Source organism: Sceloporus occidentalis, unplaced genomic scaffold, assembly GCF_023333645.1.
Source record: "Sceloporus occidentalis isolate IW3139 unplaced genomic scaffold, rSceOcc1.0.p SCAF_1, whole genome shotgun sequence".
Taxonomy (NCBI): domain Eukaryota; kingdom Metazoa; phylum Chordata; class Lepidosauria; order Squamata; family Phrynosomatidae; genus Sceloporus; species Sceloporus occidentalis.
This window is the reverse complement of record NW_028316981.1, coordinates 72741253-72768309: the sequence shown is the minus strand read 5'-3', so window position 1 is coordinate 72768309 and position 27057 is coordinate 72741253. Positions and strand designations below refer to the sequence as shown.

At 38.6% G+C, this 27057-nt stretch overlaps 1 protein-coding gene across 2 annotated transcripts in view; it reads right to left on the bottom strand.

Moving 5' to 3' along the window:
* LOC149321591 (semaphorin-3D-like) overlaps positions 1 to 17268 on the bottom strand; it is a 58188-nt gene extending 40920 nt beyond the window's left edge. For both annotated transcript variants that reach the window (XM_089525024.1, XM_089525033.1), the window contains exon 1: positions 17174 to 17268. The gene's annotated coding sequence lies outside the window, so the exon portion shown is untranslated. The remainder of the gene's footprint in view (positions 1 to 17173) is intronic.
* Positions 17269 to 27057: the final 9789 nt, after the last annotated feature.

Below are 27057 nucleotides of genomic sequence, written 5' to 3'. Positions count from 1 at the left end.
TTTATTTATTAGACTTATATATCACATTTCTCCCAAAATGGGATTTTTGTCTTGCAGTCTGCCTGCAGCTGCAGTCCTTCAAGCAGGGCTTGATTCTGATCATGGAGCCCATCCAGGAGAAGGGCTGCTGGAGGAAGGGGGAAGGAACTCATTTTACACATTCTACAAGTGGGATTTTCCCCTCCTGATTTATACCTCTTCCCTGGTCGCCTGTGTTTGAAAATATGTGTCTATTCCCATCACATAATGGCTGAGAACCTGATTGGCACAGCATAACATAATAGTTCCACCTGAGGAACTATGCTACACCTGGCCATTCAACACCCCCTGGACTTAACAATGGGCTGCTGCAACCTACCATAGCCATCCTGGGGCTAGAGGAAAGTGGTGGGGAGATTGGAGAATAATCTGATCATGTCTCCATAGCCAGGCACAGGATGATTACATCATCCACTGAGAATCACAGATGTCTTTCATAGGTCTCAGTGGGTGACGTGATCATTCTGTACCTAACTACAGGGACAAAGCCAGATGTTTCTCCAGACCCCTCACTCTTCACCAGCTACAAAATGGCTGTGCAGAGAATGCAATGGCTCAACAGTAAATCTGGGGGAAAGGTTTGGTCACGGAAGAGGGTGGCATACATTACTGACCTCCACAGTGACAAAAAAGGACATATGCAAGTATAAGGTAGACTTGATGCCTGAATATGTCGCAAACAGGATGCCAGTGATTCTTAGATTCTGAATGCAATGAGCCTCCATGTCAGTGGGATGGTGGATCCACTCTGGGTTTAGACCTAACTTAAAGAAAGCTATCCAAGGTGCTGAATCCTTTTCCCCTGATAGGTTCAGCTTTTTCGATAGTGCCTTTACAGTGCAAATGGATTCATCAATGGAACTGCTTAAAAGAAAGCATGCACAAGACTGCAGACACATGGTTCTGTTTCTATAAATTAAAATGGCCAATGGAGTCAGAAAGAAAGAGGTTCACTTTAAAATGTTTGCTGCATTGGGTGGAGATGGCTCCAGATTTTTGTGTTTGGCCTCTGCAAGAAAAGAAAATCAGACATAAACAAGGAGGACAAAAGGGACAGAGGAAACAGGAAGAACAGGTGCAAACATGGTGTTTCCATACCTTGTGCACCACTGAACGATGTTATGAGCTGTGCATCATTTAATATAAACACTTCATCTGAAAGGAGCCCAAGTTGTTACAATAACAGGGGAGATACTCAGTGAAGCGTGCCAAACAATATTTTGTTCTCCTTTCCCAATGGCTCTTGGGGGCAGGGTGTGGGAGATTAATTTTCCTCTCTGGGTGACATCAAATTTGGAAAGTTTTCAAATGCTCAAACTGTATTTATACTTGGAGTGTTTTAAAAATTATTCTTAAAAATCAGCCATTAATTGAGAAACAGAAAACTTAGTACTCTGCAGTTAAAAAGATGTAACTTTAAAAACAACAACATGGGGGCTATGGTAATTTTTTTTTAAAAAAGCTTGCTTTTATTTATTTCTTGAACAACTTAAAAAAATACTTTGGAAATAGTTTTGCCTTTTAGCACTGAAACCTATTGAAATCCAGAAATTTAGGTTACAACTTTGAAAGTGTAATACACAAACAGTTGGTGTATTATTATTCTATTTATTTATATCCCGCCTTCCTCCTGGTACAGGGACTCAAGGCGGCTAAACAAACAACTATATTTAATTAGTTTTAAGACATTTAATCACATACACTGTATTCAGTTTTAGCATTATAACACCAATGTGTAATACTATGAAAACACTGCAGTTTGTGTTGCTGCTCTGCCCTCGGATGGCATCATCACCTATCCTATCATCTGTAAGAATCACACAACAGTTTTCAAAGGTTACTCAGTCCATGGCAAGGTTTGGGCAGCACTACACAGGATGACTGCTGTGAGAGAGTCGCCTTCAATGTTACAAATACATGAAGGATGAGAAACAAAATAATCACAGAGCTTTACAGTGTAAAATTTCCTGCTGCTGTTGTTGTATGCCTTCAAGTTGTTTTTGAATTAAGGCAACCATAAAAAAACCCTATCATAAGGTTTTCCTGGCATGATTTGTTGAGAGACAATATGCCGTTGCCTTCCTTTGAGGCTAAAAAGAGTGTGATTTGCCCAAGGTCACCCAGTGGGTTTTTTATGGCTGAGTGGGGATTCGAACCCTGGTCTCCCAGAGATCTAGTCCAACATTCAAACCATTATACTATGCTGGCTTTCAGAGTAAAGTTTACACACATGTATATGTAAATAAAATAATAAATAATAAAACTTTTATTTGTAGCCCACCTTTTTATTATAATAGCAATCAAAACGGCTTATAGTTTAAAACAAAACCAATACGATACATAATAAACCCTACATAATAATATATCTTACCCCCTTAAAAAGGAATGAAACTTGTCACAATTTAAAATATAGTCTATTAAAATCTATTAATAACAACAAATGGTCTATTGGGAGGAGAGGCAGCATAATAGATAAGTGGGGGATTTATTTATAGCTGAGTGATTTTATTCAGGAAAGACCTGCCAGAAGAGATCTGTCTTGATAGCTTTTTTGAAGCTGTCTAAGTTACCAAATGGAACTCCTGCACCTTTTTTGCACACTGAATTTGGCTGCCCATCAGTTAAAACAAGAATAGATTTTACACAGATAAGATATTTTAAACATATTGCTACCCTACCAATTAATCGTCGCCCAGCATTGTGTTACTTGGAAATGTGCGATAACCAGTTCTGGAAATCAAGTTTTCAAATTCTTTTACAAAAATATAACTTCTGAGTTGAACACTGTTATTGGTATGGATAAGAGGCAATTAAGGGAATTCCTTTTTTGGACTGAGTCAAGAAAAGATCTGCAGTCAATTAGGACCTTTTGGTTCTCCTTTTTGAACATTGAACATTTTAGAGCCAGATATTTGACTAAACTCAAGTCGCCTACTTTAAGAATTGCCTTCACTGAGCTACGACTTCAATTAATGCCTACTGAGGTTCTAGATGGACGCTACAACAAAGTGCCTTTTGAGAACAGACTATGCATCTGCAGTCAGCCTCAGGTGGAGGATATTGTTCATTACTTGTTAAGTTGTTCATTGTACAGCGACCTAGAAAGAAATTTTTAACACCCTTGCTGACAAACAAAAGTGGGAGCTCTATTGTTGATTCGGTCCAATTCCTTTTGAGTGACACCAATGACTATGTAACACATAGAGTGGCTCTTTTTGCCATGGCTGCAAAAAAGACTGAAAGAGAGAGTTAAATAAAATTACCATAAATTGCCAGGGAGACGCCAAGTATTAATTAGATTTTATGATTATATCATACGTTTACTAATATGCAGGAAAGGTATCTCTTTTTCCTTTTGTCATTTTTAACAGTTAACTATTTTTAACTGCACATTAAATGTTGGGACATTTTTTGTCCTTTGTATTCTGTGCCTTTTGTTTTAAATGTTAAATGTTTTATATTTTTTGATAAGCTCATTGTGTCATGGCCTTCGGCTAGTAAAATAAATGTTAACTTGAATAGAATTTTTTTTTTTGACGGATCTCATCTGGCAGGCCGTTCTAAAGTCAGGAGCAGTTGCAGAAAAGGTCCTCTGGGAGGCTGCAGTTAACCTAGTCTTTAAAGGCTGCAATAAATTCCTCCCAGAGGACCTGAGTGTGCGGGGTGGATTGCATGGAAGTACTTTGAAATGTGTCTATGAAATCTTCACGAATGTTTTCTGTTGTTCTTCAGAATTTATGGGGCTAAACTGATCGGCCAAAAGAGCTAGCACTGGAGTGGAGTGGGGGTATGGCGGCCACACAACGCATACCCCAACTCCATCCCCAAGCTACCATCACACTGCCTGTCTGGCAAGTGGCATCATGGCACTCCTTTGGCACCAGAAAGTGCCGCCACAGTGGCAAAGGTGTCCTTTTTCCATCTCCAAAAGGGACAGCCTTTTGCTGCTTCTTTTGGGGCCAGAAAAACGCTGGATCAGGGCCAGTCTGTTTTGCCGTTATGTTAACCTCCCAAGGAGCCATACTGTGAGAAGGCATGCTTTTTAAGAAACATCTGGAAGAGCCCACTCAAAGGTGTGAATAAAAAGTTGTAACTGGTGCTAGGAATTGCCAAAAAATAGCACAGAACAATAGAAATCATTTTTCATTATCTAAAACAAAACAAAAACGAAGAACCACAGTAATAAATACCACAGCCTCATGACACATTGAGAGGAACCCCTAGCAGATATCACTGGTTATCTTTCAGACCTTACTGTCAGGCTCCAAAGCCAAAGCCAGATGCTTCCCTCACTTTATTAAAACATAAACTGTTTGAAACAAAGGTAACGCTCTGCCAAACCCAACTGGCAAAGAGCAACGCTGCACATTTCCCAATCCTTCATGAATGGAAACCTGAATCAGATGCAGGGTACATAATGTTGCATGCAAAGTCAAGAAATTCAGTAAATGGTTAATTCAAGCTTTTTGCTGTACCTTCAATGTGGAGGCAAATAATGTATCAGAATAACTTCAAAATGAATTCCTGGCACTGCAAAATCTAGTAAACTGAAAACAAAACATTATAACACTGCCTATTCTGGGTTTTTACAAGCTTTATATAGGGGCTGAATAATTTTTCAGCTTATGTTTATGAACAGAAATTTAGTTTAACTGTGTTTAACTTTTATACTAAGATTTTTCAAATCGTATTGTGCTTTTAAAATGTTGTACACTGCCTTGGATTCCATGCTGGGAGAATGGTGAGATATAAATTAAATAAGAATTAGATAATAAATAAGAATTTCCAGCAGTCAATAGATGTAAAATTAGAATAGCATCTCTTTTTGGAACTGCCAGATCTTTGGAGCTGCTCTCAAAACAAGATTACTATGGTATTTGGAAAGCCAAGGGTGAGTGGCAGTATCATCAATACAAGTGGATAGATCACTGCCATCACGCATGAGAAAACAGCACACTGGAGACTATTGACAGTTGGAAGGGGAGGGCAGGGCCAGACTTTCCTATGCTACCTACTTAAAATAGTTAAGACTCACATTTTACTCCACTCAGTTTGCCTTGACCCTTCCTATCGCTGGAATGCTGTCCTTGAGATGTTTCACTCATTGGAATTTAGCTCTTGGGTTGAGAAAGGTTGCCCAGCCCTGGTGTAAGGGATGTAGTAATGTGGCTTCTGTATTCTTGAGCAAAAACTATTCCTTTAAAATGAAATAAAACAAATTCTTAGCATGGGGAGGGCAACAACTTGGTTTCCTACCATCGTGCTTTCTTTTGAGGGAGACTGCTGCTAGTTCATGCCTATAACATTGAATGTTTCTTGCCTTGGTGGGTACTAGTAATTTTGTAAAGCCTTTCCAGAGGGTGCCATGGAAACTCTCCACGTGATTGGGAGGATCCATCTGACAAGCCAAGATCTGTCAGTTGAAGCACAGAGAGATCCTGCCATAAGAATATGAACATGTGAACAGTGGCACCACTAGAGAGGTGTGAGGACTGCACCAGGTGACACTTCAGAGGCAGGGTTGAGCCCTCCTCTCCCTTCGGTGCAAGAAGGGCAAATGTGCGCCCTTCCTAGCTGCTCCATCACTTTCTCCCTGGGGAGGAAGCCTGATGGCAGAGCATCAGGAGGAGCGAAGGAAACGCTTCCCGGGTGACACCCTCCACACCGGGTGACATCCTAGCTAGTGACATCATTGTATGTGAGGAGTCTGTTACAAGGCTTCTTTGTAGGAACATCTTCCAAAAGACAGCCAGGGCCAGACTTCTTAGAGTTTGTGTGGCATCCAGTTCCTGCTTACATTTTGGGAATTCTAGTCCATCAAGTGAATTTTTCCAGGTTCTGAAATCTTCTGAAGCACATCTTGAATTAAAAGATAATAATTCAAATTTAATTGCTTTTTTCCTCATAGCAGCTCATCTAGAAATAGCTAGATGTTGGAAATCATGTGATCTAACAATAGCAATTGGTGGGAAAGAGTGTAAGACTCTTGGCTAATGGAGAAACTCTCATATACAAAAAGAAACTGTAATAGATACAAGAGAAAAGACACATTCTGTGATGACTGGTCAAAATTTAGAAATAGCAATAGCAAGTATATTTCTCTACTGCTTATTGATGTAAGCAGTTTACAAAGTGTAAGCTAATAAGCAATAATCTGGGTACTCATTTAGCGATCTACAGAAGGATGCCAGGCTGAGTCGACCCAGGAGCCCTGCCTGGTATCGAATTCACAACCTTGTGGTTTGTGAGTGAGTGGCTGCAGTACAGGCATTTAACCACTGCGCCACAAGGGCAATTTATTGAATATCTTAACAATCATTCAACGCGATTGCAACCTCCAGCTGCTCAAGTGGACCTATGGAAAGATACATTGTGTCTTGATTCCTCTTCCAACAATGACACTACAACATTTATTTAGTATATTCTCTAGTGCTCAGTTGGCAAAACTATGCCTCATATCACTGTTAATTGTTCTTTGTTGAAGTGTCTTCTATGTATGGCTGATGTCATGTTAATCTACCACATTGTCTCTTTTTCCCCCTCATTACAAAAATTGAATAAAAATTAATCAAAAAAATAATATTTCACTCTCCCCTTAAGCCCAATGATATATTTATTGAAATGTCAATCTGTTGTTTTTTTCAGTCCCAATATTACTAGTATTTCGATACTTATGTATGTTATTTTTCATTTGACAGCCCATTGTAGACCAGCTCATTAATCTACTCATCACTGTTTTTGTGTGCCTCCAAGTCATTTGTGTGTTTTTTTACTTATGGTGACCCTAAGGTGAACCTGTCGTAGGGTTCACTTGGCAAGTTTCTTCAGAGGGGGTTTGCCATTGCCATCTTCTGAGGCTGAGAGAGTGTGACTTTCCCAAGATGACTCAGTGCTTCAGTGGGGAATTGAATACTGACATCCAGAATGGTAGTCCAACACTCAGACCACTATTTCATGTTTTACTTCATTTTATTCCCTGCCCTGTGAGCATGGCATTATTCAAAAGTGATTTTAACTTACTTTTCAAGAAGTTATTATCTAGCGTCAATCAGTTTGAACTGGATTGTTTGGTTCAACTACTACAGAATAACTGTGGTTAAGTGAAAACTTTTAAGCTTCTGAAACAATCAAGATGCTTTTGTAATTTACCATCCACTGTGTTCTCATTGCTCCAGGGGATTCTGGCATTTGTTCTGCATATCTTTTTACTTCTTGAGTATTTCCTAAATGCTTTGCAAGCCTGTGTACTCCTGTTACAATTTGGTGCAGAGCAGGGAAGAGCACAATGAGCTAACACTTGAGGTTCAAGACTGGAGCCAGTGATTTCAAAATGCAGCTCCAGAAAGTAGACAGTAGAGATGGTAATGAACAGTATACCTCTATATACATATATGTACAAGATATATAAACATACACGCACAAAACCAGGCCCAGTTAGAAGACATATTGTTTTATCCAATGATTAGATTATCTTAGGTAGAGTCATGAAACTTTCTGGTGTCTTCTCCAAATTTAAAATGTTAAACAGTATTATATTGGTGTCATTCCTCAATGTCAGGACTGTGATGATGAATAAACTAAAAGCTCAGATTTTTAGATTATGACATCTAAGATTTTCACTTGTAGAAAGGATGAAATTTAGAAGGGGCAAGTCGGTCACTGAAAGTTAAGCGGATCCATGGACTAATAAATGCCAGGCAGACCTTGGGAAAGTCACACTCTCTCAGCCTCAGGGAAAGACAATGGCGAACCTCCTCTGAACAAATCTTACCAAGAAAACTCCATGATAGGGTTGCCTTAGGGTCGCCATAAGTTGGAAACGGCTTGAAGGCACACAGCAGCAACAAATTGCTGATGCCTATCCTTTCAAATAACAGGATTTTAGTCTTCCATTTTTTATCAGGAAAGGGTTTTATTTCTGTGAATTCATCCTACTTTTTCTAGAGGTTAATCTACTGATTCTCAGCTTTCCTTTGGCCCCATGTTGAGAAGGAAATAGTGGCTATTGAGCAACGGAATATGTTATCTTTGCCAATTGTGTTAAACATATTTCTTCCAAGAGAACAGCAGCTGTTACACGCTATTCATTCATTCATTCATTCATTCATTCATTCATTCAGGGGATTTCTGTTCTGCCATAGAGAACCACAGACCTCTTATCACTTCCCTTGGAATGCTTGAAATGAGGGCTAAGTCTGTTACTAAGCTGATCTCAAACTACTGTTGGCCAGTAACAGCTCCTGTAATAGGAGTGTGCACATTTGATGGTTTTGTTTATTTGTATGGCCTAATAAAGATAATGTGAATTTTTTGGCCAACACTGCTGCTTCTGTGTTCTTTGTAACAGTAGTGGAACATTAAGCAGTAGTAAATTGCTTAATGGTGTAAGGTTGGCGTAATCCGGTGCAGTAACTCATGGTGTCACCCCCTCTCTATCGACCTCCTCCCATATCACACCATAAAGAATCCTTAATAATGTTTTTTGTACTGAAGTTACTTGTAAATTGTAATTCCCGTATATCAATGAATGTAATAGTAATAGTTATGACAAAATTTAAACTATACCTTTAAATTATAACATCACTTGCACAGCCTAAATGTATTTACATGCACTTTCATGTGGTTAAAGTGAACATTTTTTGAGATGTGAAGTTTTTAAAGAAAAAATACATAAAATTTAGCACCCTCCTAGTCATTCCTCTGAGTTAAGACTATCGTATTTTGGACATATAATGAAATAACATGACACCCTAACATAAACATGGAGATAAATACAAACAATGTGAACAGTGAAAAGAGAAAGGATTAGATATGCTTTATAAATAAAGGTTATTTTATATTTTATATTATAATAATAATATGATTAAAGATCTATTTGTAATGAGTAAATCCTTATCATTAGAACAAATTTTGGCAAAGCTTTCTGACACAGAAGGAGGATGGTTACAAAGAATACAAATTCAGCCCTTTAATGATTAGGCTGTATATGTAAACATTTGGGAGCCACAAGGGCATTGCCTAGGTTTGAATCAGCATGTACTTCTCCTTCCATTGTTAATGGGCTAGTATCTAATTTATATAAAGATATAATTGAAGAAACATATGGAAGAGGGGAAGGGTCAAGAATTTTATGGGAAACTGATTTTACATTTCTATTTCAGAAGCACAGTGGAATAAAATACCATGCTCCTTTACAAATAAGTATCAGCTTCCTCTAGGGAAATGTCGCTTGAAGACAATTCATAGGTAGCACGTATCGCTGGTTAAACTTCTTACAATAAGTAGTAATATTGCACAGTAATATTTCACACTGGAGCTGTTGAAACAATAGTCCATATCTGGTTGCAGTACTCAAACATGGTTTATTTTTGGAATAAGATAATTGATTTTCTGAAGAAAATAATTCATCACAAATTATATCCCAGAGAGGATGTATTATTAACTATTTTTGAAGGTGGTAATAATACAAATGCACTGCATGAAGACTTTATTGCTATATTTTGAGATGGTTAAAAATTACAAGAACATGGAAAAACCTGGAATATCTTTCATTTCAGTGTTGGCTAGATCATGTTTGGGGAATTGACCTTTCAGAAAAACTGGCCTGTATATTAAAAATGCCAATGGGGAACTTTAAAAAGACACATTTGCTACAATTTGGACACCTTTCACTGCTTTATTAACTGAACAAGATTTATGGGGTGGGCCACCATCATACCAGTTATTATTTGGGACTCATCATTTTAGGTAGGTATTTTGTGTAATCATGTTTACAGCTGATTATGGAATTAATGTCTGTATTACTTGCTTGACTGTGTTGTGGTTTGCCCTTTAATCTGCTTTTTTTTGTTTTGCTTTAAAAAAACCAGCTTTTCACCAAGTAATTACTTTGAGATGATATTTTACTATACAGTGACATACCAGTAAACAACAGAAGTAAGCAACAACATCACTGCAACCAGAACAAACTACTGTGGCTCTAAGATAGGAGAACATTGTTTCTACATATAGCAGTTTTGTAATGCAATAGAATTATTCCCCCCAAATATTGGAGATTTGCGTGCAAGTGAACTGGAAAAGAAGGTGCAACAGTAGGATGGATTGGATTGTTATCCCTTCACTTCCGCCTCATTCTCTTTCTAACTTGGACCTTTCACCTCATATCTATTAAGAAAGCAGTTTTCCTGACATCAAGGTTTGTTTCAGGAGCTAGTTCTTAACTACTGTATTTATTTCCACTTGCAGCCCACTGTTATTGGTGAGTGCCTTCTCCAGGTTGTGAGGACTGAATATACACAAAGGCATGCCTTTTATTCTGCCCTATAAATCGGAAAGACAATTTCTGAATGTTATATAACCACAATGAAGTCTTGGAAAGGCTCTAGCTAAGAGTTAGACAAAAAGTGGCATTCTGTTACTCTTTCTGCTGGATTTGTCCTACAGTAGGATATAACAACAAAAAGAAGAGCTGCATCAAGGTCATAGGCACAGAGTTACAAATTGTTAAAAGATAAGATTACTTGCCTGAAAAATGCTGGCAATGATGATTCTGTCCAATAATAGAAAAAGATTCATCGGTGGCTCACAGAAGTCTTGTTGGAGGATTGTTGGAGCAAGGACAGCGCAATGTAAGTGACTAATATGGCTTCACACCCAGATCTGATGAATTTCCAAATTGACACAGTTAGCTTAGCAGGTCCATTTGCCAATAACTTGCTTGCACACTTCACTGGAAAGGCAGTGGGGCATCTGTGCTTTTCATGTCAGTGTTGACCCAGTTTATAATGGCACTGAGAATCTTAATGTATTAGTATGAGCACTGGTAATCCCAAAGGGAAAGTACAAAAGATATGTGTGTCTACAGATTGAATAACATATCAAAAACAGCACAATCTTCAAAAGGTCTACATTCCTCAGTGCTCTTTACATAGGGATTTCTTCATGTGGGATGAAACTGACACTTATCACCTGTCTAACACATGGCTTGACATTTAGCTCAACAATTCAAATTCCTGGTGACACTTGATGTTGTCAGCTGAGAAAGCTTCTTGCCGTTTCCTTTGTCAGACACCACAAATCACATTCCTGTAAACTGGTGGATATTACTTACAGTAAACTGGGTACAAGACTGTGGTGGTGGTGTGCCTTCAAGGCACTTATTAATATGATAGGGCAATATAAAGTTCAACCAGTGTCAGCTCTGTTGGGAGTTCAAGGTGTGTTATTTCCAACCACCTGATATTGTCGGTGACATGTGCCTTTTATGAGAGTAGAGACGATCATCCCTGGCCTTCTAAAGCTGAAGATGGTATCATATAGGCAATATTCTCCATGATACAGAATCATAGAAGAACAGAGCTGGAAGGGATTGCAAGAGCCACCTAGTCCAGCCACATTGTGCAGAAATGCATAACTCAAAAACGGTCAACCTACCTCTGTTTAAAGACCTGCAAAGAAGGGGGGTTCACCAACCTCTAAGGCAGCCTATTTCATTCCTAAGATGGATGGTATAAACAAGGATGGTTGTTCATTTCTTGCCAACTGTGGTTAAACAGAGTTTACAGGATTTCAAAAAACAACAAATGTCTGCAGTACAGGGAGAATGAAGGGATAAATGTGCATACTGAATACAAAGGGTTTCAAATTATCATAAGCAGCATATGTTTTTATTTTCAAAAGGTGATTTTAGTTGTGACATGCAATGACAAGAAAAGAGTTTACAAGAAGAGAACTAAATATGGATGTTAGAATAGGCTGGAAGGGAGGTGGCAAAATGTTGGAGACCAAAAGGTTTATGAAGGGCAGGATTGGAATGATATGAAGTTTGCAGGTTAGGCCCAAGGAACTTTGTGTGTGGCCTATACAACTGGTGTCTAATGCAGACAAGCATTTTCTGCCTGTCAGTGTCATGAGGGAATGCCTTGAAAGGGCAGGCTAGAAAGAGAGCATAGGATTTGAACATAGAGGATTTTCACCTCAAGGTCATCTGCTCAAATCTGGAGCAGGTCAACACATGCAAGGAGTCATTGTGGCTGCTGGCTGTTCAATGGTTTCACAGAAAGAAGTGGGTGGTCTCTGCCACATTCCTAAGCGAGCCATTGTCACCATCAATCTTGCTCCACGTTGCCCACATTAGCGAGCTAAGCAGAGGAGGCCTGAAGATGACATCAGTTCCAGAATTGTCTGTCTGGGAGGGTATGCTAATAGGGGGAAAGGAGCAGGTGGAATGAGGGGGAGGCAAGCCTTATTGTCCTCCACCTGTTTCAGGAATTCTATAGATGACTTTGTGAGCCCTCAGCTAAGAGTCCAACACGATTTTCAAACTGGAAAGCTTATGAAGCAGAAACAAAAATAAAGTCACGTTTAAGGAGCATGTGCCTATCGATTGGGAGCCTCTAATCCCCATCCTTTCAGGCTGTAGAAGATGACCAGTGCATTTTGGAGCCCAGTGAAAGCGCTCAGCCTGTAGTTTGTTTTGAAATCCCACTTCTGAACTCTCTCTCATTAAGTCAGCTTCCCTCCCTGATTTGAAACATGAAAGCTCTACAGTGTTTTCCTTCTATCAAAAAGCTTTCTCCCTCCTTCCAACATATTCTCTCCTACATCCTGCTGTAATTGGAAGAGCAGAGGGTTGATGTAGGAGGCTTGGTCAGGGTCTGGGTATTTTAATAAGCCCTGGGGGGAGACAGTGCGGGTGATCCTTCCCTGTTGTCTGCTTCTTGTCAATTTTCCCCCCAGCTGAGATATCTCTAAAGTAATGACCTGGGTTTGGAGGTGGTCTTTTTGAGCATTGGGTTCTCAGAAGCAGGGCTCATTTCTTTGGCACACATTATCCTTGTCTGACCTTTGCCATTCCTGGAATGCGTTCTTCCTCAGAGCCCTTCTCTGTCATCTCTGAAAGACTGCAGGAACAGTGGGCAATGTCTCATGTCAGTTGCTTTGGTTTTTTTTGAACAACATTGTCAGACTTGATTCCTAGAAGTCTGGGGAATGGGCCTGAGAGAAGAGTTGGGTAAGGTGAGCTCCGCTGGTGCTCTTCTTTTCAAATCAGAGAGCAAGTCTAACCAGGGGCCCTTTCACACCACAGAATTATAGCGCTATGATTCCACTTTAACAGCCATAGCAACTTCCTATGGAATCTTGGGTTTTTAGTCTGGTGGGGCACTAGAATGCTCTGCCTGAGAATTCTAAACTTCCTTCTCTAAATGCCAAATCCCAGGATGTCGTGCGAAGTTGCCATGATACTGGCATTTGTGTAGTGTGAAAGGCCCCTTGAAGTATTTACAGGAGTCCAGCCATTGTACCTAACTACTCTAACTTGAAGCTGCATAACAGACTACTTACTCTGCCGGTGTGTTGTATTATTATGGATCTCTCTCTTGAGTTTGGTAGTGTCCCAAGAACTAAAACACCAAGGGCATAGAGTCAGTACTCATCGCAGTGCTGGCAGTGCCCATGGCAGTGATCCCATTCTGGGTTTTAGACTCTAGACGTAAAGGTAATATTCAAGGTGCTGGGCATGGGATTGCTAATTTCAGCCTCCCTTTGTCGTTTCTCCATCTCTGCCTTGAAGGTTGCTGCTGATGTCTTTCTAGGATGGATGTGAGTCATGTGACTGGCTCCTTGGGATAGCTTGACTTTACAAAATAGTTTGGTCTTGCAAATACAGGAACATGGAACACACATAGATTGCACTGGGGCCCTCTCAGTAATCCCCTCCAGGGGCTGTATTTAGAGGAAGACACAGCTCAAAGAATCCAGGAGCCAAGATTTGCCATAAATCATTCTTCCTCCTGTAAAGTCTCCAAGAAGATGTCATCAGAAACATGGATGAGAAAGAGGCCAGTGTTTGGGGAAAGAAAGATGATGATGAGAGAGTTCTGGTTTGGACAGAAACTTGAACTGAAAGAGAAAAATAGCCTCCTGGAGGAATAAGGGAGGCAAAACATATTGAAATGAACGATACACATTTTTAGGGTTGTCTGAAGGTTAATGGATTTTAGTGCAGCACTCCAAATACTCTTTGTTCAATATCACTTTCTGGTGTGTGGCCAGAACCTACAGGTGAAGTGCTCTCAACAAGATCAGAGCCATCATGCAGCAAATGTTTAAGTGGTCACCCTGTAGCAAGCGGGTGAATGATTCCACCCGAAGAGTTTTGAGCTTGAACTCTTGAATTTCACCACTCAGCCACTCTTATATGTAAGTGGAATCAAAATAGAATTTTCTACTGTAGTTAATATATCACTATCTTAACCAGTAGCAGCCACGCTCACAAGCAAGATAATTCTACACCAATTGCTCAGAACTTAGACTTATACAACAATGGATACTGGAATATTAATGGAAATTAAAAACTGACCATTTGTTCATTTTGCTCTTGTTTCTTCTTTTTAATGATAATTTGGAATACTAACGAAAAGACGTGACTCAGAAAAGTCAGTAACATTTGGGCCCAAAAGACAGGCCAAAAGAAAGCTGCTTCGGAACACTTTAGAAGTGTGCTCTTTAAACAGCATATCTCCAAAGTGATCTGAAGCAGCTTTATTTTGGCCTGTCTGTTCAGGCCCATTTGCTAAACTAGAAGGCAGCGAGAATAAAGGGAGACTGTGTTACAGGCGGCTAGATTTAATCAAGGAAGCCATGGCCTTGAGTTTGAAGACCTGAGCAGGACTGTAGATGATAGGTGACTTAATATTGGAGGTCTCTCTTAAATTCCCTTTCCCTTTGAACAGTATCTCTGAATTTTGCCAGTGTCAGTTTCTGTTCCCAGAGTGATTTGGTGAAGAGGTCAGGAAAAATAAATTTAAAAATGAATTCCCTTTCATTAAAAAATAAATATCACATATTGCATAAAAATGGGCAGGGCAGGGCAGGGCGAGGGAGAAAGAAATTTATCCTTAAAGTATTTCCAGTCCATAGGAACAATATGCAACAATGAGGGAATTGAATGGGGCAATTAAATGGAAAACAAGGATGAAAAATTAGCTAGTTACAGCAGGAAGCAATAAAATGTGCAGGATTTGCAAAGAGGAAATTTAACTATAAGGGTTAGAATGGATATATATATATATATATATATATATATATATATGACATATATCTCACTTTTCTCCCAGGAGCTCGATTTAAAGCAGCTCACAACAAAATTAAACAAAATGCAGGTAAAAACAGATGAAGACAAGTTCAAAAGAAAATGAACAGCAAATGTTTAAATGAATGGGGCTTTAAACATTAATAAGCCAGCCAACCCTTAACCATATTTTTTTCTGAAAAAGGTGGGGAGTGACTTAAATTGGTACAGTATAACCACAGAAATTCCCAGCCCTGTATATAGAAAGTCTTAGCTTTATTATTTAAACCTACTGACTCCCCCCCCCCAAAAAAAAAAAAAAAAAGGATCAGCAGAAACAGCAATAAAAATTGGCTTAGCTGGGAGTTTCTTATTATATCTTTAGACAAATGGATGGGAGAGTAATCCTAATCTTGGCTCCTTCTTTTATTAGAATGTCTTAGAAGAAAAATAAGGGAGGTGCAGAGCCCTTGAGAGAAGTAGGGAGGTGGACCATGGCTTTTTATTTGCTTCACATATATTATGCTCTTCCTCCAAATAGCATGGTACCTTATTACAATTTTATGAGGTAGATTATGCAACAAAATAAAGATTTACCTGCTATTTTCCACTGAGGTTCACCACATAAGGTCAATTTTCATTTGCCTTATGTTAAAACACTGAGCATTTTGAAGTGCTAACTGGGAGATCCATGCCTCCATTGAGGGTAACAATTAGGGAACTATGGCAGATCCATCATTTCTGACACATGTCTTCAGTTGTTCCATAGAAATACACACCTTCCCTTATAATGCTTAACACTTCAGTCAGCTAACTGGCATAAAGCATGAATTGGCCCTCAGCAGAAACCTGAACCAGCAGAGTTCCCACACTGCAAAACTCTCACTCTAATCTGTCTGCCACATTGGCTGTTCAAGGGTTCACAGTTGTAGAAATTATCTCTATACACTTTAAGTCTTCCTTCCTTCTTTGTAAGTAAGGAATAACTAGTTACAAATCAGGGAGCTATTCTTGCCCTATTACAAATTGTAGGTCACTAGATAGTTACAGCTGTAGGTTGCTTTCTCCCTTGCAGAGCCAAGAACAGGAGGACAGGCATCTGGAGATTACAGCTGAAAGGAGCTGATTTGTACTGTATATGGACTTTGGGCCAGTGGAAATTCATTATTATTGACACAGGACCCCAAATGTTTCTTAGTGATACTATTAAGACAAAAGTTTACACAACAACCTTGTGTCTATTTCAAACGTTCCTGTTTAATATGTAACATGACTAACTTTGTAGTGTATATAATAGTTGCTTGACTGTACCAGATTTGTATAAAAATACTGTAGCCTACCATCCATCACTTTATTTATATCCTGCCTTGCTCCCAGCCTGGAACTCAAGGTAGCTTGATACCATGATATGTATCTGAATAAAAGTTCTTCAGTTTTCTTTCTTTGAGAAGGGATCTAACAGTTTGGATAAAAGACAACTGTGTTTTGAAATTCTATACTATTTAAGAGCTATGCCAAACCGAAAAATAGGTGATAGTTTACTATAGCTGAAATGGTATCCATACACACAAAAGAACTTGCTTCTGAGAAAACATGTATAAGATTAATAATAAACAATTTATTATTATACTGTCTGGCTGGAACCCTAAATACACTTTACTAAAAATAAGGCCCCATGAACACAGAAAGGTTTACTCTGAAAAAAGAACAACATGTATATGACTGCAGCCTTAAGAGTCTAATCCTATGTTTATTTCCTGTGAAGTTTATATAGGTTTATAGTCCAGAGGCTAATTAACATGTTTACTAAAATTAAAATTCTGTAATGGCAAGTAAAGCCTTCCATATCTTCAAGATTGTTCTCTTCTTCGCCGTGAAAAGCTGCAGCCATGACATGCTAGAATTGTTTTACTCATTTCTACCACACTAGTACAAATTCAAGATTTAAAACAGGCATTGTTGACTGTTTGAAACACCTCCAAAATCACTCTTCATCCAAAAAACAATAAAGGAGGAAACAAAAATATAGTATAAAAGAATAGTATATTCTGTAGTACTTACCTGTCCATAAGTGTTCAGCTTGTTCATATAGATACTACATCTAAGAACAGACCACTGTACTGTTGTCCACGCTGTAAATCATTCTCAAACCCAGCAGGGTCTACTACTGGATAAGAGGCTGGCACACAAACACCTGAAAACTACAGAGACTCCAAAGTGGGAGGAGGATGACTATGATGTCATTTGGAGACAAACTCCATTCATAAAAATCAGTAAAAGCTGTTGGTTAGCACACCATCTGTTCTGACTCATTTTCTGCCTCAGCTCACTTCTTTGGGTGTATATATATATATATATATATAGAGAGAGAGAGAGAGAGAGAGAGAGAGAGAGTTCTGATGACATCTTGTGGCCAATTGATGTTTTTTCCAAATAGGTATTTCAACACAGTTTCTGTTTTGAGGATTGACATGAATCTGCAAGCTGACTCTTGCTGGTGGTAATTGACTTATAAACATGTTTATTCCATGATAAATCATTAACCATGCAGCACAGTCAAAATGTGATATATAACAGAACATCCCTAGTAATTATTTTTTACTGGTGAGAAATCAAAGAGCTGAATTATGTCATTATCAAAATGGAATATAGAAGGTGCTTGATATCCAGATATCCACTCACATGATTGTATTACTCATGGCTTGAAAAGTGTGTGATGCTCAAGAATGTGTCCCTGCTCTCCATAGTTTCTCAACTATTATGGCTCTATAGCAGGGCTCTGGCAGTACTATGTCAAGGTGAATTCACTATAAAATAAATTGAAATACAAAAATAGAAACACAACCCTGAAGTCTGTAAGTGAAATTCAAGAACGGGGCTAAGGTGTTTATTTATTGGGCCACTCAAATACCTTTCAAAAGGTGAGCCTTCAATGATTAAATGAGCAAAAGATCTGGGGAGACAAATAGACCCAGAAAGTTGGCATCAAGCTAGAGAAATACCCACAAATTTACAAAAAATTAAAACAGCAAAGAAAATTACTTAAAAATGGAAACTCGATGGTATTTAACCCCAGTTAAAGTTAACAATATATATAAGTCTGGACAAAAATGTCAAGGAAATGCAACATGGGACATGCAGTTATAGAAATAAAATATGTATGTGAGAGTCAGAATGACTAAGCATGAACAATTAAGAAATCACACAGGTGTAAAGGATAATATAATTTAGAAGTCTTGGGAGCCAAGGACAAAATTATGGAATGTACATTGGTAAAACCTGAGACTTGTTACATGTACAAGGTGATCAGATGATGTTCATGGGTTGGACTTGAGTATGGGATGAACAAAAGTCAACCAATCATTGTGAATGTACACACCCACTGGGTGGTAATTGTCTAGTGGGTGGTAACAAACATTTGCTATAATAATTGCCAGTTTTGCTAATGTAATTTGTGGGTAGTTGTGGAGTATTGGTAGAGTGTAGAGATATTGTGGATTGTTGGGCATATAGAGATAGTAACTGTATATAGTAGAATAAAGTAGATCTTTTATCTAAGACTACTGAGTTGTGTTGGTGTCTTGAGTGAAGATACAAGAACCAGCAGAATCCTGATGGTGTTTGGAGACATCTGAAGAAGAAGAGTGAGAAGGCTTGGCGAAGATTGTCAGGGTCTTCAGCCTATTCTCAGAAAACTCTGCTGCTTTGGATAAAGCAATAACCACTGACCAAAGCTGGTCAGCTCAGCTTCATTAACAAGGTGGTGAGTTACAGCCTGAGGTGAAGAGCAACAACTCCCATCATCCCTGACAAACTGCTGGTTTTGTAAAAATGCTATTGGATCTTGGTTTCACGTACGGTGGACAAGTCCAGATGCAAAAAAATATTAGAAGAATATTCCCGAAACAATATGTAAAAGCTTGAAAATAAAATTCCAAATGTTACTGGAAATTTACCTTCTAAATACGGTAAACAAGGTCTCTAATCCAAATGTAAGAAATAATTGGAGGCAACTGTTCTATATGCTCTCTATGGCAAGGATCACATACACCCAAGTGTGGAAAGAAAGTTACACCCCAAATATAGATACAAGGCTTATAAAGACACTTGATACCATAGAAATGGATAAACGTACACAAACATTAAATGGAAAATCTATAGATAAGGTAGAAAAAAGAATGGGAACCCCGTTAAAATTTTGTAAAGAAAAATGGAAGTAAACAGCCTAAAGGTAAAAGAAGGTACAAAAAGGTGATAGCTCTTCAAAAAATTTTGTATTGCAAGCTGTAAATGGTGTAAATTGCTGAGATCAATCAAGCAATAAAAACAATTACATTAGATGTAAGACAGGTTAAGACAAAAGTAAAAGTCATGGAGAAGAAAAACCAGGAATTAGAAGATAAACTTAAAGTGGAAATAGAAAAAAGGAAAGAACTACAAGATGAGAAGATTATGTGGGAACAGAAGTTGAGAGAGAGATGCCTGAAAATCAGAGGACTTCCAGAAATGGAAGGGGAGAAAATCTTTGAAAATATGACAGAAATATTGGCAGAATTTATCGGAAAGGACAAAGAATCGATGGAAATGGAACTGGATAAAGCATTTCGCGTGAACTCTTGGGTAGCAAGACAGAAGAAATTGCCAAGGGACGTCGTTCTATATTTTGTAAGGACCCAGATGAAAGAAATGATTTTACAAAGATATTTTGAAGCAAAATTAGTGGTAGATGGTGTGGAACTTCAGATTTTGAAAGACGTCCCGGGAACTATTCTCAGAAAACGTAAAGATTTCTCTTTCCTAACAAAAGTCTTAAGAGATAACGACATTCGATATAGGTGGGAGATGCCTGAAGGTATCTCATTCCGGTACAGGCAGAAAAGAGTTAGAATTACGACACAGACGGAAGCAAAGGAATTTCTAGAAGACTTTATGAAAGATAAAGAACAAGAAGAAGAGGAGGAAAAGAGGAGAAAGAAAACCGAATCAATGACAAACCCACCAATAGGGGAAGAAGGGAAAGAATCAGAAGCAGACGTTTTAAGTTCAGGAGAAAACAGCGTAGATGATGGATAGCTGTTTAAGATTAATATCTTGGAACGTAAAAGGACTTAACAATCCTCAGAAGAGAAAGAAAGTAAATCATTATCTGGGCAAATTAAAAAGCGATATCATATGTCTACAGGAAACCAAAATTAAAAAATCTGATGAAAAATATCTAATTTGTAACAAATTAGGAAAAGAATTTGTAGCAAGTGGAGAAAAAAGAAAAAAAGGAGTTGTGATATATGTTAAGGAAAAGATAAAAGCAGTAGAAGTATTTAAAGACCAAAAAGGACAGTATTTAGGGATAGAAACAAATTGTCAACAAGGGAAAATTCTAATTATAGGGGTATATGCACCAACAGAAAATAGAGAAAAATTCTTTCAAAATTTAAAGAAAAAGATTGAACAATTGGATTATGAAAATGTGGTCATGTTAGGTGATTGGAACGGGGTTATAGACCCACAACAAGATAGGAGATCAGATAAACTAATAAAAAAGAATCAAGGCAAATTACCCAAAAAGTTTTTCGAAATGAAAGACACTTTGGCACTAATAGATATTTGGAGGGAAAAATCGGGAACACAAAAGGACTTTACATTTTATTCGGATAGACATAAATCATGGTCTAGGATCGATATGTTTTTTGTTTCGTCAGCATTAGCCCCCAAGATTGGTAAAGTAGATATCCTCCCAAAGTTAATTTCTGACCATTGCAACATTGTAATTTCAAAGATAATTTTTATTGTGAATTCGAAGGCTTTCATGTCCGGCATCCATAGTTTTTTGTGGGTTTTTTGGGTTATGTGGCCATGTTCTAGAAGAGTTTATTCCTGACGTTATCTGCTTTTGTGTTATTTTGATATGGCCTAAGGGCTAATCAATAAACATTGATTGATTGATTGAACATATAAGTTGTTTAACAACCGATTAAGTAATTGGTTAGTAGATTGTAAAATGCTTTTAATTGGAAAAAAATAAAGTTAAAAAAAGGTGAGCCTTCAAGTCCTCAAGGGTCTAATCTTGCAGAAATAATTCACCTTGACACTGCTTTGACTGCAATGGCTCAATACTATGGAATTATGGAATTTGTAGTTTTGTGAGATATTTAGCCTTCTCTGTCAGACAGTTCTGGTGCCACAAAACTACAAATCTCAGGATTCCATAGCATGGAGCCATGGCAGTTAAAACAGTGTCAAAGAGCATTATTTCTGCGGTGCAAATAAAGCATAGGACTCTTCATCAGGTTTGGTGTGGGGAAGGAAGTACAAAAATCCCCACATCATCCTGGCTAGATGTTGAAGCCACAAGATCTGTACTTTGACTAAAGTCCCAAGATGGGTGCTAGTTTGAAGAGTCAGGTGAGATGTGCTCTTATCAGGTTTCATCTCAGGGGACTGGGATACAATTGGCTTGTTATAGTTTCATTTTTATAATAATGGAAAAGGTGAGAGCAACATAAACATGGGGGAGAGCAAAGAGACAGAGAAGGGAAAATAAAATAAAATAAAGGGCAGGACAAGACAAGAAACAAAATAGCAGGATGCAGTATTTATACATTGACTTGTGTGATCCAGTTCTAGCTGTTCGATAGTTAATTGAGTTTATTCTCAAATGAATGTTCATAGCCTGCTTTATGAAGCATTTTAGAAGCATCCTGACAGCCACTGATACAACAGGTTATGTAACAATCACAACCCACCCTTTGAGAGGAAATAGTTCTTTGAGAGGAAAAAGGGTGATGTTGTGACAGAAATATATAAGATTTTTTTCAAAAATGATACTGCTCTGGGCAGCTGTGTTGATGAATCTTATTAGCATTAAAAGTGCATGTATGGATGCATTTATTATAGGAGGATTCTGCGGCTGTTATTTTTTCTTCTTGATATTTACTGTATTATTGACATATGCATCAGTAATATTCAATTGTACTATTACACTTGTTGACAAAAATAATTTTTAAAGAAATATTGTTTAGAAATAAAAATACTATGCTCACATCTCTCTCGTAGTTCTGCTGATTTTTCATGGTTTGTCATGTTTATGGCTTTTTCTTCATTAAGCGTTTTTCTCATTTGCACACATATCTGCATCCCCCAATTGTTAATAATGGCTTCAGCCACAAGGGGTCAGATTTTTATTTTATTTGACTAACTGCCTGGGGTTATGCTCTATGATCAGCATTCCCTTTTCGATAGTTTTGTTTCCTCAAACTTCACTATGGTCCAGTTCAACCCATTACCTATCCTAATTCATGGCTTAGGGCACAGGTTGGCAAAATGCAACCCTCAAGATGTTGCTGGACTGCAGCTGTCACCAACCCTAGCTAACATACTCAGTGGTGTAGAGTGCTGAGAGTTGCAGTCCACCAACAGTTGGAGGGCTTCACCCACTTAGGGTTGCCATAACCCGGCGGCCCCCGTGACAATCACGGTTTTGGGGGGCCCCTCCCGGTCCTGGTCCGGTTTGGGCCCCCACCCGTGCCTTGTTCCCGGTTTGGGGCCCGCTCCGGCCATTGCTGCTGCTGCTAATGCGGCTGCTGCGGTGTTAGAATCCTGTTAGTATTCTACCAGATGGTGTTTAGTGTTGTAGTATAGTAGTTGGGGATGATGGGGGCTTTAGTTGCAGTTAGAAATGTAGATAGTGATGTTTAGTGCATAGCAGGGCCAGGTGTCTTATCGGGTGGCCTTGAGGGCCTGGCTCTCTGAGCGGGGAATGTGCTTTCAGTTCTGTGGGAACCAGGAGGGGCTTCGCTTGGCGGGTTTCTGCATGGGAGGGGATTTTGGCTTTTGGGAATTCTGTTACTTTGTCTGTGGGAAGGGTGTGGTTAGTCTCAGCTAAGAAGCTGAGTGAGGCACATGTCTGATTCTGGATCTATCAATAAAGTGCTGTTGATTACATCAATCAAACTGACTGGTTAATTCTCTGGGATTCTGGGTGCTAACTCTGACATGCGGCGCCAACCCACCTCCTCCTCCGGCTCCGCCTTCCTCATCTTCCTCGGCGGCAGAAGCGCCGCCGCCACCACCACACCCCCACTGTGAGGGCTTGCGCGCCGCCCAGGCCTCAGTAGGGGCCAGTGGCAGCGCGCGCGCCTGCCCCGCTTTCCTCCGCATGCGCGCGCGTCTGCCCCAGTTCCCTCCACACGCGCACGCTAGCCATCATAAGGAGGAGGAGCAGGAGGAAGAGGAAGGAGCTGGAGGAAGGGTGCCTGAAGGCCAGGGCAGAATTGGGCCGGAGGAGGAGGAGGAGGAGTTGGAAAGCTGAGTCAGTGGCCATTAGGTCTGCCTTGGTATTTTGGGGTTTTTAAATTATATTTAAAATATAAAATACTTATTTTATTTAATTTTTTAAATTTTTATTATTGCTTTTTATTTTTTATTTTATTAATTTTATTATTGCTTGTTTTTGTTTTATTTTATTAATTTTTATTATTGCTTGTTTTTATTTTATTTCATTAATTTTTATTATTGCTTGTTTTTGTTTTATTTCATTAATTTTTATTATTGCTTGTTTTTTATTTTATTACATTAATTTTTATTATTAAATATATACACCCCTGCCTTGCTTTTTATTTATTTTTTCATTATTTTTTATTATTAAATATATGCAAGTGCATTTTTTGTGTATTTATGGTGCTTTGAATGCTAACAAGTCTGCCTTTCTTGGCCAATTATAGTGGTGGTGGTGGTGGTGGTGATGATGATGATGATGATGATGGTGATATTGATATCAACATTGGTTTCCCATAGGGCGGTATACAAATAAATATTATTATTATTATTATTAACAAGCCTCTGAGGCACGGCCAATGTAACTTGATGTGATTTTTACAAACTCATGCGCAGCGAAGAAAAGCCACAGTCCCTTGCCCAAGTACACACTTCTGAGAAGTAAAGTTGAACCCGAGGGCAAGTACATTTCTGCCATCTGTCTAAGAATAATGCCAAAATGTCCTCCATTTTGATCATGCCTAAAAACATGCATTTATATTAAGATTTTTTTAAAAAAACCTCAATTTTTTGCGCGTCTTCCATTTTTATAAAAATGTGTCCTACATTTGAAAATGTTGCCCTACATTTGTCCTACATTTGTCCCGGTTTGGAGGTCCTCACTTATGGCAACCCTACACCCACTCCTAGTTTACGTAGCTGAGACTAAAACAAGATACAGTCAGGTTTAGATACTTTAGATACAATAGAAAAGATTTTAAAGAAATTTAAAATTACCTTTAAAAATATCAATTTGGCATGTTGTCTTGACTCAAGGAAAGGTGGTTGTATTGTAGTAACAAATGTTTAACAAATCAAGATCTAAAAATACATGTAATCCTGTCAAGAGCACTGCTGCTTGTTCTCTGTCAACTAAAGAAGATACAATGAGAAGTCAAAGGCTTTCATGGCCAGAACCATAGTTTTTTGTGGGGTTTTGGGCTATGGCCATGTTCTAGAAGAGTTTCTTCCTGACATTTCTCCAGCATCTGTGGCTGGCATCTTCTGGAATGGAAGAATACTGCAATGGAAGAGAGTGGGTGTATACACACACACATACACACACTCTATGTGACCCTGGGTAAGGAGGAGTGATTCCCATATTAATCTGTGTATTGTTCTGTTGTTGATGGCAGGGCCTCAGAGTGGGAGGATATGCAAAGAGGATTAGTGTCTGCTAATTGGTGATCATTGTCTACTGGGAAAGCCCCTGACCCTGGGTAGTTTCTTATTTGCATTTGCTGAGTCCAGATTTTACTATTTGGCAGGACTGGTAGCCAAACTTTGTTTACTTTAAGCGTTTCTTCTTTCCTGTTGAAGTTGTCCAAGTGGTTGGAATGCAAGTACATCTAAAGAGCTAGAGCAGAGCAGAGGAACTCTCCAATCATGAAGTCCTAAAGACTAGCATTTGTTGACAACCTACTGACATATTTTGCTCCATCTGGATCAGAGAGGGAGATGGGTTCCTAGACAGCAGATCGTAGCATGTGTCAGCTTCTAACTACCAATGCAGCACACGTTCCTATCAGATTTTCTTTTCCAGAAGAAACTTAGAATAGAGTACAGTTCACATAGAACACTGGTGTGGAACATAGAGGGGTTTTTTATGTTGTTGGACTTCTGCATGGCAGTCAGCACAGCCAAGGGTGATGAGTGATGGGAGATGCATTGCAATATCTGGAAAGGCGGTACTTCCCATCTCTGAAAAGCCCACAGGCAGGACCAGGCTGTTGTCCCTCTGCAACTCATTAGCAACTTTGCAAATTCTCCTTGCACTGAGTATGGATTCTTTCTGGATAGATGGTCTGGAATGGTGGGACTTGTCGACGGTGAACATGTAAGAGCTTAAAAAGACATAATGGAATGCAATAGTACCTTTGAGACTAACTGGGAAGAAGAAATTTCTAGGATACATTCCACTTCATCAGATGCATCAGAAACATCTTCCTAGTTAGTGTCAAAGGTACTACTGGATTCCTTTATGCTTTTTTAATGTTAAAAGACATGGATATCTCTTTGAATACTACTCCCTTGTAAGAACTTGCTCCTGTCTATTACAGAATTTTCAGATTACCTGACTGCACTGTATATGCAATGTTTCAATTAAAACAACTCATGTAATTAGTTAAACAACAGGAGTTTTGTGAGACCCTAAATACTAAAAGTTATTACAGCATGAGCTTTTACAGACTATAGCCTTAGATGCACAAAATGTGAATTCCAGGTGTATACAGTATACAGCAATACATGCCATGCTTGGGGATGGGTCTGTAGACAGTATGGTCAAAGAGAAATTAAATATAGAAAGTTCTGACCATAAAAAATCTTTGTATTTGTTGACAAATGCCAAGTAATTCAAGAATGAGTAATACGGTATATAAATGCACGTGTAATTTATTTATAAGATTGGCTGGCAGAATGGGATTTATATGCCTAATGGCAATGGAGACTCTGATAGTGATTGAATTTGTCAGAATGTCTAAGAGTGAAAGGAAAATTATTATTTTTCTAAGAATAAAACTCCACACAGGTGCTAACAACAGGAGTACCTTTGTGCAGTCAGCTGAAGACTGGAACTGCTCCCACTAAACAAGGAAGTCGACATGAAGGGAATCTACATGCAAAGTAGCTGAATGAAGCATGCAATGGATGCAATGGAATGAGAAACAGGCCTGAAGGACGTATCAAGGGAAGCTTCAAGAAAATTATAGAGAAGAGTGGGAGCTGAGGCAATTTAACATATTAACTTGATTTTGCTGAGCAATGCATTGATGCTTTAATTAATATCTGCTGTTATTGTAAGCCATGCAATGACAGTAAACAACGTAATGGGCGGAGCATTATATATATTAAATAAATTCATATAACATGTCAAATACATTTCTAGTTACAATTCAGCTGATAATAAGTTGTTGTGACTATTATGGCAGCTATATCTTGAGTAATTGACATACAAGTCTGGAAACAATATAAGTTTGGAAACAATCTCTGCTGAACTCAGCATGATTTACATCTGACTAAACATGTACAAAATGGGCTACAGTTTGAATCTCTCTTCTCTGTAATTCTGAAACCTGAGATACTCCAAAAACCAACACTTTTTTCCTGGGTGGCTGTGATAGTGACACCTCTGTTTGGTGATGTTTTAATACACACAGACTTTGTTTCATGCATAACATTATTAAACATACTATATAAAGTTACCTTCAGATAGGGTTGCCATAAGTGAGGACCTCCAAACCGGGACAAATGTAGGACAAATGCAGGACAACATTTTCAAATGTAGGACACATTTTTTAAAAATGGAGGACACGCAAAAAAATTGAGGCTTTTTTAGAAATGTTCATATAAATCCATGTTTCTTAGGCATGATCAAAATGGAGGACATTTTGACATTATTCGTAGACAGATCA